The sequence below is a fragment of the Phyllobates terribilis genome, unplaced genomic scaffold, assembly GCF_046119375.1.
Source record: "Phyllobates terribilis strain yellow unplaced genomic scaffold, ASM4611937v1 Scaffold_7120__1_contigs__length_39850, whole genome shotgun sequence".
In the NCBI taxonomy this organism is placed as follows: Eukaryota; Metazoa; Chordata; class Amphibia; order Anura; family Dendrobatidae; genus Phyllobates; species Phyllobates terribilis.
Genome location: NW_027369861.1, coordinates 1 through 15,857, shown reverse-complemented (window position 1 = coordinate 15,857; position 15,857 = coordinate 1). Strand labels below are relative to the sequence as shown.

The window sequence follows — 15,857 nt, the reverse complement described above, 5'->3', positions numbered from 1 at the left end:
AATTAGTTTCTGCGAGCAAAGTGGCATACAGGTTTCTATCTGGCATTACTTCAGGCTCACCAAAAAACCCTAGTACAAACAGAAACAGTCCTCAATTCAAAGGCTCTTGGTTCAAAAATCTTATACCAGCAGGTGACAAGCCATCTGCAAGCTCAGTTCTTGAAGAGGCCAATCAGGAAGTAACGCAGAGACAGAAACAAGACAAAAATGGAGAAGCGCCTGCATAACATACAAATATATTTTTATCTGGAATATCATAAAGGAGTTGAATGTATGCACCTGCATAACATACAAATATATTTTTATTACAAAGTTGACAATAACTCAATTATTTCTTTTGATAAAAGCTTCATTTGTGCTTTCCTTAGGCCTAATATTCATACGTGTTTCCTTCTTGATAAACATTCAGTAGATGGGAATATTTAGCAAATCTAGAAACCCTGTCTTGAGTAATCTTATATATACGACATGGGGATATGTTAAAATTTCTTCACTTGAGCTAGTTGATTGCTAATATTTTTACTGATTTTCTTTCAGGTTGGTGGTGGGGCTGATAAATGGGCTATTGAATTTGCCACGACAAGCACGCAACATGCAGCTCCAAACGAGTGGGTTGATGAATTTTCAAAGCTGAACTGTAACGAAGACTGGGCGGAAGAATTCGAAAACCAGATTGGTAAAGGTGCAATTGGGGAAGATTCAGCAGATGGCTGGTTGAATGCTTTTTGGTTTTCTGCTCAGATCTAGGGTTTCGGCTGAAATCTTGAGGTTCTAGGCCTTTGCGTCGCTCTTCTGCCTCTCCCGATGCAACAATGGCGAGTGCGTACATGACTGCTGCTCAGGTCTGCCTCTGCTTAACTATTCTCTTTCCATCGTTCGAGAGCGTTTGCGTTTTATTCTCTGTTTGTAATGATTTGTTTCGGTGTTGCAGGTTGGTTCGTATTTTGTCACGCGATACTACCAGATGCTACAGCAGCGGCCAGAATATGTTCACCAGCTGTACTCTGATGTCAGCTCGATGATTCGTATTGACGGTCAGAGCAGGGACACTGGCTGCGGAATGATGGTGAGTGTGATGGATTAGCGTGTTGATGGTTTTTTAGAGTGTATACTGCCTGGTTCTGCAATATTTGATGGATTTGGGCATTTCTTGGTAGTTTCTTTCCTCTGCCAGTAATTCTTCCGCAACTTATCCAATTAGCTTGACACACTTTTGAGTCATTGTATTATGGAGATATTAAGTGTTCAGGAGATAGTATGTGTATTTATGATCTCTAGCCGTTGAATCTGGACATTAACCAAGAGAGAGACCCATTCATATATTGATTCCTATAGTAGTACACTTTGCATTTAGTTCCTGCTGTTCCGTAGATTCTCTTCAGAGTTTGTACATTGATTTGTTTTGGTAGAAAACTTCTAGGAGTACTGATAAGTTTCTTCTAGAGTAATATCCTGCCTTGCATTCTGGGAGTAGTATGGGTTAGGTCATTTAGGAATTAATTTCTGCCTCACCAAATGATGCATGTTTATTATTATCATGTCCTTTCTTTTGTTTCAATTGGGTGAAACCGTGCTAATTTTTATTTCCCAAGGAAAAATTTAAAGCCACTTAGTCTTTGGACTTCATATACTGCCATGTTTGGGACATTATAAAGTCTATCAAACAGAGAATTACTACAGAGGGAAGACCGATTTATAGTTACAAATTCAAATTTCAAACATCCTCTCTCTCCACACATTCCACTTTCAAGGAGAGCGTAAGATTTGAAGTGAGAAGAGTAGAAGATTTATCAAACAGAGAATTACTACAGAGGGAAGACCGATTTTCGTCCAGTGATTGACGGTTTCCTGCGTGTTTTCTGATAATAATGTCCAGTCGCCAAGACAAGGAGAAAGGGGTGAATGTCCAAGTCATCCTTCGATGCAGGTTTTAATTTGCTTCTCTTTCTTCTTCGTCTTGCTTCAATATGTGATCCAACAAGTTATCGTGTTGCTGAATGACTGAGAATTTTTTAGGAATTTTTCTTTGCTCATCTGAGAGTGTAGTACAGTTTCAAAAATTAGGGTTCTAATGGATTTTGTTTAACCGCGTTTTTGTAGGCCGTTCAGCGGAGATGAGCTTCGGAATAACGCTCCCCAGGTGCTGACGTGTAACGAACCCCAGAGAGAGGTAGCCGTCTCTCATAGCATTGGTGGCAAACACATTGATCGCATTTTCACCTTCGATAAGGTAATGTATTTGTGGTTTCCTGATATCCTTCACCTCCGACAAGGCAAAACTTATATCAAATGCAGATCTGAGATATTCTGATGCTAGCTCTTTCTATGTCAAAAATCTAGAATTCTAGATGTAACAGTGAAATGTGATTACTGTTTTCTATCACCAGATTCCATGAATAATGTCCATTATCATCAGCTGTGGAGTTGAGTCATAGATGCTGAAATGGTTTGTTACATGTTCAGGTTTTTGGTCCTTCAGCATGACAGAAGGATCTCTATGAGCAAGCTATTGTTCCCATTGTAAGTGAGGTTTTGGAAGGGTTTAATTGTACCATTTTTGCATATGGGAAAACAGGTACAGGGAAGACTTTCACAATGGAAGGAGATTGCAAGAATCAAAAGGTATATTCTTTCTTTTTTTTCCACGTCTCCTTTACAGAAACATTTAGTTTATAGTTTCTATACACAATTGTATTTGCTTAATGGTAAAAACACTGTAGCAGGGTGGAGCAAATGGAGATCTACCTAGAGGTGCAGGAGTCATACCTAGAGCTATCAAGCAGACCTTTGACACACTCGAGAGTCAAAATGCTGAATATAGCGTGAAGGTCACTTTCTTAGAGTTGTACAATGAAGAAATCACGGATTTGCTTGCTCCAGAAGAGCTCTTAAAAGTTGCATTGGAAGATAAGCAAAAGAAGCAGCTTCCTTTAATGGAAGACGACAAAGGTGGGGTTCTCGTGCGAGGATTGGAAGAGGAGATTGATGCAAATGCAAGCGAAATTTTCACTCTACTCGAGAGGGGATCAGCTAAGTGTAGAACTGCAGAGACCCTTCTAAATAAACAATCCAGGTTATTGCTCAACCTCTGTTTTGTAATCACCTCTATAAAACCCAGTAAAGGCTTCATCTGCTTATAAACTCTCATTGCTCTTGTCTTCAGCCGTTCAAATTCTCTATTTTCCATCACAATACACATTAAAGAGTCAACACCAGAAGAAGAAGAGCTCATCAAATGTGGGAAGCTAAATTTGGTTGATTTAGCTGGTTCAGAAAATATTTCTAGATCTGGAGCTCGAGAGGTTTATATATTCTACTCTAAATTCCTATATAGCCTTCCGAGATTCTTCTTATTCTCATTTCCGGATGATTTTTACTGAATCTAACCAGGGTCGTGCCAGAGAAGCAGGAGAAATCAATAAAAGTTTGCTAACACTAGGTCGTGTAATTAATGCTCTTGTGGAGCATCTTGGGCATGTTCCTTACAGGTTTGTATTTCAGCAAGTTTTCTTTTTAATGTTTGATTGTTTAACACTGATTCAAATATGTGGTTTCTGTAATATAGAGACAGCAAGCTCACAAGGTTACTTCGTGATTCCTTGGGAGGAAGAACAAAGACATGTATCATAGCAACAGTTTCACCAGCTGTGCATTGCATAGAGGAGACATTGAGTACTCTAGATTATGCTCACAGGGAAAAACATATAAAGAACAAATCTGAGGTCAGTTGTATTTGTGATGATATCTAAGTTGTAATTTAGTGCATTGGCAGTGAAGTAAAAATTAGTTGAGGATAACAATCTAGGTTGTTTAGAAGCACAGTAGAACTAATATTGATTACTTAAATCATTTAGTCATGACTACTCATCCTTAAACTCATGGTGTATAGGTGAACCAAAAGATGATGAAAACAACTCTCATCAAAGACCTTTACAGTGAGATTGAGAGACTCAAGTCAGGTGAGAAACTCAAATCTAAATTACTGTGTATGGTTATTTACTCCTTTTGATTGTGATCCTTGTAAAGAATAATCTCTTTATACATAATTCAAAGGTTTATGCGGCACGAGAGAAAAATGGTGTATACATCCCAAAGGAACGTTATATCCTAGAGGAGAACGAAAAGAAGGTAATTAGTTCATATGTCAAGTTGTTATTTGATACTGTAATCTCTTCATTACTGTGTGTGACACATTAATTCTTTTCTTCTTCCTTTGTCAGGCAATGTCAGATCGAGCAGAGCAGATGGGTGTCACAGTAGAAACCCTTCAAAAGGTTTGTTTGTGCTAATTGTAAAGCTTATATACCTTACTGTATAGGTAATTTGATGATTACTCGCATTATATGATACAAACAGCAAGTTGAAGAATTACAATCAAAATTTGAAGACGAAGAACAAGACTGCTTTGAGCTACAAAGAAAACTTGATTCTACACAGGTGAGCTCTCTTTTGGTTACTGCATCAACTTTGAGTAACACATCTTTATTAATATGACTTCATACTTTGCAGAATGACTTAAACCTTACAAGAAACATGCTAATGGGTACCGAAAAAGAACTCAAAAGATGCATATACACAATGAAAGAAGAGGATTTTATAATATCAGAACAAAGAAAAGCAGGTAATCTTTGAGTTTTTCAAATATTCATTTCATTCTACAACTTAACCTTTTTCTGAATATTTCTTTTTACTATTTTGTGCAAAACAGAGGATGCTTTGACTGCAGAGGCTTGCAGTTTATGTTCACAGCTAGAAAAGGCTCTCCATGATAATACCTCTTTGCACTCCAAAATTGGTAGGGAATTGTCAATATTTAAACTATAAAAATAATTTTTTATATGAGATTGATAATTCAACCTGATTATTTAATGATGACAGATAGAGAAGACAGATTAGCAGCTGCTAATAAATCAACTATGAGCAATTACCAGGCCGAGCTTGCAAAACGGCTTGATAATCTCTGCAGAACAGTGTCAGATTCCATGTCTAGACAAGATGAAAACCTACAATCTGTTGATAAACTCTGTCACTCTCTAATCGATGGGCATAGCAAGGTAGAAACATGTGGTCTACCAAGAAATCCTAAGGGTATGCTGAGCATGTTCAACATACCAAAACTTATAAACTGCATGGTTTGTTTGTGTGTGTTTGTAAACATATTTGAGTTCTTATGTTTTACCTTTTGAAGTGTTAATTTGTGTATTGGCAAACTGGATGGTTTGTTTTTTGTGTTTTGTAATCAGATTTTAGCATCTATAACCATTGAGTAACCGGTTTGAATTCAATTTGAGATAATTTTAAGACAAATTTAAGCTTTCTCGTGCCTTAGGCACTGGCACGATCACTAGTTACGACTTGTTTTAAGAAATTTTGACTCGTAAATCACAAAGGTCTTTTTGTAAGCCCAAAAGATTCCTCCCGGTGATTTTTTAACCCGACAATATAAGCCCAAATGACGGAGGAAATCTATAGTGTCCCAAAGCCATGTATATCATGTACAATCCTATGAGCACTTCTTTCGTATATTAACTGGATTCGTAATGCTATGCTTAATAAACACATGCACATATATGTTAAAATATTTATCTTGTGTAACGGTCTTGTTAGTTGACCTTTGGTAGTCATATTAAAGCTCAATGTATTTCTCTTTGTTTTGATGATAAAAAACTAATCTATCTAATCTCTTAGTGTTTCTAAGCTTCCCAGGTTATTATAAGATCTGCTGGGATGCGCTTTAGTTACCAAGAGATGCGCTTCAATTGTCCTCAGTCGCGCTTTACACCAAGCAAAGAAACCGAGTTTCACAAGAGGTGTTGAAATAATTTCATTCAAGTCAGGAAGTGAGAGTGATCGAGCTTCGAAGGCGTAGAAGACGCGCTTGAATGAAGCCAAGTAAAGGTTGATCACGAGGTTCCACTGTAGCAAAGGATGCACGCCGTCGCAGAAGAGAACTGCTCAAATGCATGGAAAGGCTAGTGAGCGGGAGAATTCAAATTGTGTGCACAAGAGGTGCGAGAAAAATTTGAATATCTTTGAGACGCAATTCCAGGGATTGCCAGCGTGGAGGGAGTTAGTTAGCGAGAGTGCATGGATTGCTGACATGGCGTGATTCAACAAGTTGAAGAACAAAGCTGAATTAATCCAGCCGTTGATCATCTCTAGCAATTTGATCAATTCCCACGGATTGATGAGGTGGCAGCTAGTGAAGTCCAAGTTTGTTACACGAAATTAAGTGTGGGTTGTATCTTAAGTTTTGTGTATAAATAGTGGACTGCAACTTTCATTCTAATGTGTTACAAAGTGAGGAAATTAGAGAGAAGCTGGGAGAGCTTAGTGTTGACTCATTTGTAATCGAGAGTGAAGTGCCATTTGTTCTAGAGCTGAATTGGAGTGTTGTTAGAAGAGAGTTTACTAGAGTGAGCTTCGAGAGTTGAAGCTAGAGTTGTAACCTTCTTCTATCAATACAAGTAGTGGTGAGTTTTATCCCGAGTCAATTAGTGACTTAGGATTCTCACCGTTTGATAACTCTTGTGTGCAAATTGTAGTGCGCTTTAAACACTTAAAGCGCGCTTTATTGTTGTCTGACCTCTTCCGCACTTAAGGACATTAGTAAATCGATTACTAAGTGTTCTACATAGGTCAAGCGCATCTCTAAGTATAAAAGCGCAATTATATACTTTAAGTTGTGTATCTATAGCTTAATGAACTATAGAGACATTGAACAATAGCTTCTTAAAACACGAACCTACAATTTGTATCAGAGCTACAGGTTAGCCTATTTGCACTAACCCTTATTGCAGATTTTAAGGATTAACTAAGAGAAGAACAATGGCGAACTTCAACCTTGACATTTCCCTCGCAAAGCCCCACGTACTCGTTGAAGGAGAACTAGAATGGTGGCTTACAATGACCAAGAACTATATCCAACAAACGAACTATAAATGTTGGAAGATCATCAAGAAAGGCGATGAAAAGATCACAGAGACAGACGATTCTATGTGGGAAGCAAAGGAGTACCAGCTCATGGAGAAAAACGCAAAAGCTAAACAGCTGATACTCAGTGCGCTTTCCAGGAAGGATATAGATAAGGTAATGTCTCTACCGTTGGCTAAAGACATGTGGATTACATGCATTCAGGTAGCGAGACATGAAAGACAACCGTTTGTTTGAACTTAATAGGGAATTTTGCGCTATTAAGATGGGTGAAAACGAACTTGTCTCCGACTACCACTCTCGTTGTCAAATTTTACATGATAAAATGTTGTCAGCTGGAATGGAAAAGAAAGCATGGGAGTACTCAATGGCATTCATCCATGGGGTGAATTCCAAGTATGCTACTCTCAAGCAAATCCTTCTCCAATCCAAAGCGACACGAGAGCTCCCTATTTCTGTTCTTGCAGGAAAATTTAAGGTGCAGGAGATCAAGGATAACGAAGACAAACACTCAGAAAGGGAAACCAGGGGAATGGTGCTCAAACTCTCTCGAGTTCTCTAGAAGCTGGAAAATGAGGATGAGGGAGACGATCTAGATGATGATCGTGATGTTGCCATGATGACGAAGGTAAGTAAAGAAGTTCTTTAAAAGGCAAGGTGGCTTTAAGCGCGATCCAGCAGCCAAGCAGCGCGATGTCCGGGACTTTACATGCTTCAATTGCAATGAGAAGGGACATCTAGCCAAGGCGTGTCCTCATGCTAAGGTGAATCCAAGCTCGAGCTCCAACAAGCAGCCCCCAAAACAAGCGTTTGTCACGCTTTAGGGTGAATCAGATGATGAATTTGAAGATGGAGCGCAAGCAGATGTATGCTTGATGGCAGGTGCTGGATCCGACTCAGACTCTAGATCTGAAATAGAGGTAACCGGTCTAAACCTTGACATATTTCCTAAGCGCAATCTTGTTTGTCTTTTAAGAGAATTGATGGTTGAACACAAGTCTCTAGCTACTGAAGCTAGAGAACAACTAGTTGAGCTTAATTCTAAAAAAGAAGTTATAGTTGAGCTTTCCAAGCGTTTGCATGACAAGCCCACTCTCCTGACTAAATCTTGTGAGTATTGTCATGGAAACGGGTTGGAAAGGAACTCTGACTCAACTAAGGACGTAAGGCTTGATCAGATTATCTCCAAGCTTGACGACCCGACTAAGCTAGTAGAGGCAAGGTTTGTTCCTCAAACAGCCTTTGTCAAAGCTAGACCTGGACTGGGCTATGACTCCCAGGAGTCTTCTTCTAACACCAGCTTTCCTCAAACAAGTGACTATTCTGAGAGAGCAAGACTTGACTGCTTACAAGAGTGAAAACTCTCACTTAAAGAGCAAGATCAAAGTTCTTGAGGAACAACCATCTGAAACCAAAGAATGGTTTCATGGGGAAAAAGCGCACCACTTATATGTGAAACAAGCGCGAACCCCTACTCAGCCTATGAAATTGGAGAAAAAAGAACCATTTCGACCAGGGAAAGGGAAGTGTGGTTACGTGAGAGGTAATCATTACTGCACTTTTTGTGGTAATAATGGACATGATAGGCGTGAGTGTGAGGAACTGAAAGTCCTAAAAAACAAGCCCTATAAGCCAATGGTTAAACCTAAGGGCAAGCGTACACGTTTTCGGCATTCACCTGTCGAGGACGGTTGCGCTTCAGCACGAGGAGGTGCGCTTCATAAAGCGCGACCTCATATGGTGCTTGATCTGAATGATCCAAGTTATTATGAGCCAGTCCAAAAGACTAGTGCAGTAATAGCTATGTGTAACGTTCCCACGAAGCGCAAGCTTTGTTGGGAAATCAAAGCTTGATCTTTGTATTTTAAGGTTGAAATGAAGAGTAGAGAGTGCATTGAAAGCGGTTGTTTGTGTCATGATGGACGATCCACAGTTACTACTCTCATTTCAAGCTAAGGAGGGAGATAGTGTCTCCTTCGGTGACAAAAAGACAAGGAAAGATCAATGCTAGAGGATACCAGTGCAATCTGTATCAATTTCAGCGCAATATGTGTGTCCAAAGAATCCAGTACATCACACACGAACTAAGCACATCGATGTATGGCACCACTTTCAACGTGATCATGTGGAGCGCAAGAACATCGAGCTTAGTCATGTATCTTCAGAAGGGCAAATAGCGGATATTTTTACTAAAGCGCTTAATCGACAGGTCTTCTTAAACCTTCGGGTTCAGCTTGGCCTTATGTGACTCCATTAGCTTTGAGGCAATGGCTCTGTAAGTATTTCCCTTATTGACTAGAATTAGCGAGCTTAGTATCAAGGTAAGAACTATGGTAGCTTGCGCTTGATAGCTTTGATTCATTCATGCTTTATGGTTGTTCATTAAAATGAATTGTACTGAAGTTATCTTCCTTGCTTAGCTCGACTTGATATGATCATAGTCAATTGCATGCTCTTCTTTGCCAAAACTTGACAATGGTGACCGTCTTCTACCCATATTACATGCCTAAGAAACGATCCATTGCATAGGTGTCCTAAGCCTGACTAGATGTTACGCTTCTCTCGTCCTTTATTGAACTCTACATAAGAGAAGTATTCATTTGGTGACATAAAGCTCATTACCCTCTTTATATGCACATACGATTACATCATACTTGAGTGATTGAATGCTTTAATATCCCAACATGAAATGTGCATTTCCTGTTCATTAAATGCTTTACATAGTGGTTGGTAAGTTGAACTGGACATCCCACATCTACATCTAACAATCTCAGTCAGTTTTGTGCTACATTAGAATATTTGGCACGTGGTACTTGGTTGAGCTTCTCTTGCTGGTTGGTTTTTGTATTGAGCTTCAAAAGCACAATGGCTAGTTTGGCTACAGTATTTTGAGGTTGCTTAAGCTATGAGGTAACGGCTAGTTGGAAAAAACTTTTCCATTTTGTGAGGTAACGGCTCCTGCAAATTATAGCCGTTGGAAGATTACAACGCGTCAAATCAGGAATTCTATTGGACCGTTGCACCGCCCAGCGCACTCGCTTCAGTCTAAATATGGTCCGTTGATTTGGTCGGTCGAGATTGGTTGTCAAGACTCTATAAATACAAGGTAAATACCATCCCCTTCATTTACCCTATTTTTAATCTTGCCTCTCTCTCTCTCTCAAACTCCAATCACGCTCCTTCTTCCTTAATCCCTCTCTACACTACAAAATCACCATGGAAAACATTAACCTTGCCGCTCTTGACCCTGAGACACGAGAGAAGGTTGAGTCCTTGTTAAAAGCTCAATCCTCATCTTCTGCTCCATCCGTCTCTACCCTAGTTCCTCAAATACAAACTCCTCCCGTCCAAACTACCCACATCGAAGCCTCCACAGATCAACCTATTCCTACCACAGAACCAATACCCACATCAGATGCCCCATCCTCCTCTAAAAAGCCTCTCATTGACCTTGCACGTACAGCTGAGGATCTTGAGCTCGCTGGCTATGACGATGCTCAGGTGCACAAGGTAATATCTGACTTGGAGAAGGAAATTGACAGAGAAGTGCCCCTATCTACCCCTATGAAGGGTAAAAGTGCGCTTGAAATTGAAACACCTTCCAGGTTAGGCACTCAGTCTCTGTTATCTCCTCAACAGCTTCTTGCCTCCATCCCCTCTGAATCAGATGAAGATGATTTTCACATCCAACCTCGGTCTGAACGTGACTCTCCTATACAACTATCCTCTCAACGACCTGATCGCCAGAGTGATTTAGTCCGTCGTCACGGTAGAAAGAGGAAAGCTCCGGTGATTGAGCAGGTTGAGTCGTCCGATGGCTCTGAGCATGACTCTCCACCGCCTGAGGTTATTACAGAGCGCGGTACTTCTACCCGATCCAAGCGCAGAAAGACAGTTGGTGCCAATGCATTTCCTCCCGTACCCCCAGGTATTCAAAAGCGCTCTTTTCTCTTCCCAGAAATCGTTACCCAAGACTTGGTTGTCGAGCTTCAGGACTCTTCGCATGTCAAGCGCTTCTCTGGGTGGTTAAGTTTCCAGGGCTGGGACAAGCTGGAGACCGAGCCTGCACATTACAATGACTCGATGGTATATCAATTTTATGCCACTATGGAGTCTCATACAGCTAATCTGGAATATTCACAAGTGTGGTTCAACTGGCGTAGAAATTCAAGGGAAACGTTCTTGGTAAAGGATCTCTCTAAGGCAATTGGGCTCACTGGGCAGTCAACTGGGTTCGGGCGATTGTACAAGAAGAATTGGCCCGCATGTGCTAAGCAATTGAAGGAAGTAGTGTTTGGTCCCAATGTGCCGAAGCGCACCCTTACAGTTGATCTTCTGAAGCCTAGTAGACGTCTGCTCCACCACTTCATCATAACAAACATCACTCCAAGAGACTATGATAGGGAGAAGGTAACCATAGCCGACTGTTGCATTATGGCGGCCGTCTTATCCAACCAGGTGGTTAACACTGCTTAGATCATGATGAGCCACCTAGTTTTGTGTCGCGTTGCAACTTCTGGCCCTCTTCCGTTCCCCCACATAATATGTAAGATGTTGAAGGCAGATGGTCTCTATGATAATTCTCTGAAGGAATCTGAGTGCTCTAGTTTTCTCACCTCTGAAGTGATATATGCTATACTTCTTCCAAAGCCTGAAGGTACTCTTCCTTCTAGCTCGCGCTCTGAACATAGCCCTCGGGCTCCTACTACTGCAGCTCCTGCCAATGTCTCGGGTATTGTGGCTCAATTGAAGCGCACCATGAAAGGGTTGAGAGGCGCTTTACTGAGTTATGTGAGCAGGTGGAGAAGTTTTCAGCTTTGGTGCAGTCTGGCTTTTTTAGGGTGTTCCAGCTAATGATAGAAGCTGATGAGAGAAGTTGATGTGCTTGTGTTGATGGTAGCGCTTTAATTAGCGTCTTTTTTCTGTTTCTTTTCTTATTCTCTACTATGTTTTGTGTTTTAATGAACTAGTCTCGATAGGTTGCCTAACCATCTTTTGTAGCAGTTTGCTTGAAAGTGACCAGTGAAGTATGCTTTGATTTTCATATCTCTGAGAGATTTGCTAACTTGATTCTTTGGTACTTAAGTTGCTTTCTGTTCGCTATTTTGCCTTGTTTGACTTCTTAGCTAGTAAGCGCAACCTCCTATCTTTCTTACCGTATGATTAAGCTTTTGATTTTTCGATGATGTCAAACAGGGGAAGAAAACAGGTACATCCTTCTTTGATTAAGGGTAAGTTTAAGACCGTTCTTGAACTTAGGGGGAATTTGAAATCTTTTGGTAAAGTACTTGGTAAGGTACTTCGACCTAATTCCGAATCTTAATACTTGATTAACTTGTTGTTTATTGTCTTCATTTTGATCATTACAGAAAGTATATGAGTTTACATGTTAAAGGTTTGTCATCATCAAAAGGGGAAATTGTTAGTTGACCTTTGGTAGTCATATTAAAGCTCAATGTATTTCTCTTTGTTTTGATGATAACAAACTAATCTATCTAATCTCTTAGTGTTTCTAAGCTTCCCAGGTTATTATAAGATCTGCTGGGATGCGCTTTAGTTACCAAGAGATGCGCTTCGACTGTCCTCATTCGCGCTTTACACCAAGCGAAGAAACCGAGTTTCACAAGAGGTGTTGAAATAATTCCATTCAAGTCAGGAAGCGAGAGTGATCGAGCTTCGAAGGCGTAGAAGACGCGCTTGAATGAAGCCAAGTAAAGGTTGATCACGAGGTTCCACTGTAGCAAAGGATGAACGTCGTCGCAGAAGAGAACTACTCAAACGCATGGAAAGGCTAGTGAGCGGGAGAATTCAAATTGTGTGCACAAGAGGTGCTAGAAGAATTTGAATGTCTTTGAGACGCAATTCCAGGGATTGCCAGCGTGGAGGGAGTTAGTTAGCGAGAGTGCATGGATTGCTGACATGGAGTGATTTAACAAGTTGAAGAACAAAGCCGAATTAATCCAACCGTTGATCATCTCTAGCAATTTGATCAATTCCCAGGGATTGATGAGGTGGCAGCTAGTGAAGTCCAAGTTTGTTACACAAAATTAAGTGTGGGTTGTATCTTAAGTTTTGTGTATAAATAGTGGACTGTAGCTTTCATTCTAATGTGTTACAAAGTGAGGAAATCAGAGAGAAGCTAGGAGAGCTTAGTGTTGACTCATTTGTAATCGAGAGTGAAGTGTCATTTGTTCTAGAGCTGAATTGGAGTGTTGTTAGAAGAGAGTTTACTAGAGTGAGCTTTGAGAGTTGAAGCTAGAGTTGTAACCTTCTTCTATCAATACAAGTGGTGAGTTTTATCCCGAGTCAATTAGTGACTTAGGGTTCTCACCGTTTGATAACTCTTGTGTGCAAATCTTAGTGCGCTTTAAACACTTAAAGCGCGCTTTATTGTTGTCTGACCTCTTCCGCACTTAAGGACATTAGTAAATCGATTACTAAGTGTTCTACATAGGTCAAGCGCATCTCTAAGTATAAAAGCACAATTATATACTTTGAGTTGTGTATCTATAGCTTAATGAACTATAGAGACATTGAACAATAGCTGCTTAAACACGAACCTACAGGTCTCCTTGTGAAACCATCTTTGGTACGTGTCCCTACTCATTACACACCTTTGCTATCAAACACATACATGAGGAGGTAAGCGACAAGGTAATCGAATCTGCTGAAGTCTTGCACTAGAAGGAAAAATCTTGAGATAGAAAGGGGAAATCAAATTGCAGGGTGTAAGTCTGCCTACGTGAACTTGATGTATGATATGACACATCTATGACGGGCTTGTTCAAAACCCAACAGCAAATCAAACACAAAACCCACTAGTATGAGGAGAAGGGTTCGGGGAAGGAAGAAGGAAATTGACTCTAAGGAATCTTCAAAAGGGTACATCTGCTGATCCAGTAGGTAAAGGTGTATCAAAGCACAGGAAACTTCGAGCCCATGTAAATGGCTTGATGAATCAACTGGAGAAGCACCAAGCAGAAATAGAGAATCACAAGTCTGATGTTGAGTCGAAAGCCGTGTAACTTGCTCTCTCTAATGTGTTTGATCCCAAAACACCATCTCTTGATCATCTATCCCTACTTCTCTTGACTCTTTTTGGTTAATACTTTTGTGATCTGTTTGTCCTTTTCTCTAAAACTATCGTCGTATACTTTGGATTACATTAGGGGTTGTGCTTGCGTGCGCAAGACAACTTTGTATGGTCATATGATTTACTTGTCTATCTTGGTGTCTTTTTGCGCTTCGTATAATGACTTTACTTGCTTTTTGATGATGCCAAAAGGGGGAGGGTGTCATATTTTGAGGGGGAAGTTGCTTACTAGGTTACTTACTTGAGTCATCTTAGAGGGAACTATCAAGTGTCTACATGTGGTCCTTCTATGTTTTATACTTGATTTTGATCTTAAATGTTTAAAGTGTTTGTCACCATCAAAAAAGGGGAATTTGTTAGAAGTTCATTAGTTTTGATGTTGACAAGTCGCTTACTAACTCGTTTACCTGAGTGTTACTTGCAGTTACTATTTTAGAAAACTTTCCTTAACAGGTAAGCGACTTCAAAACGGAATCAATCAACCATATTATTAAGGAAGGAAGTATGGGCCAAGAGGTATGAGACAGTGATGTTTTAAACATTTAAGATTCAGATTAATCAAATAAAGAAGCAAATCTTAAGGAGTTAAGATTTGATTTTGGATAAGATCTTGAAAGAAATATTATGGAGATTTTTCTCAAGGAAGAAAAAGAAAATCAAGAAAAGATTAAGAAGTCGTCCAGTAAGGAAAAGAATCATGGAAGATGATTTTAATTGAAGATTTGGTCAAACAATATGACAATAAATATATTGCATATCTTGCTCAAGGAAGATACGTCGCTTTTGACCTATAAAAGGACTCGTCTTCTACAATGAAGAAGGGGGATGAACGACTGAAGAAAAACACAATATACTGGGTTAAGAGAGCCACACTTTTGTAAGGGTTGAGTTTGGGTACGAGTGAGAAGAGAGATTTGATAATTCCGAGTTCTCTATTTGTAACAAACAAGAAATCCAATAAGAAGAGTGTGTGAGTTTCAAATCCTTCTAGTGAAGAATTAGAAGGTAGTGGTTTTACTCAATATTAGTTTTGTATTGAGGTTTCCACTCTAAATATTGTGTCAAACTTTTACGATTTTTTTTTTCGCTGCGTGACGCTCAGGAAAGTAACAGTCGCTTCCCTCGTCGCTTACGTCACAACGATCCAACAGAAGGTTTTTTTAGAATAGAAGAAATGTTATTTTATGTCTTTGAAAGAACCAAGACTTACGTTTTAGGAGACCATAAATCCCGTAACTCTACCCCATAAAATCATGGGGTTGTTACTGATAGTAATAGTCAAGAAATCGGAATTATTTGAATAAATCAAAACCTCTTGAAAATCAATTTCAACAAATAAGGAGAATTGGAAATTAAATTAATTTACTTTTCTAACATAAAGACCACAGAGTTACTGAGAGTAATATGACAGATCCACACAACTACATGTGCACGTACCACAAACATGGACAGATACGGACATCAATTGTGGTGCACACAAGGGAAACTCCTTTCTTTTCTAGGTAGCCTTATATACAAAAAATCTCTTTATATATCCGTCTACTTTATCCCTCAAATTGAAATATGAAAAGCCCTTTGAATGACCAATTTTTTTTTTTTGAATTTCCGGATATGGATACCACTTTTGATAATTTACAATATGTGATAATAAATATGCGAATATGTTATTAGATAAGTTGGGTATAAATTTTTCGATGTTGCAATTCAGGGCCTCTTTGTTCTCCTTCAAGGTTGCAGTTACACCTTGTGTTTGCTGTTTTAGTACGACATTGATACCATGTGTGATATCTCTTGCCAGAAACTGCGTCAGATTGACTATCTGAGCGGGAAG

The 15,857-nt window shown here is 39.6% G+C and overlaps 1 pseudogene; it reads left to right on the top strand.

The window, feature by feature from the left end:
- Positions 1-1,868: 1,868 nt before the first annotated feature.
- Positions 1,869-6,712, top strand: LOC141251478 (uncharacterized; annotated as a pseudogene).
- The last annotated feature ends 9,145 nt before the right edge of the window (positions 6,713-15,857 follow it).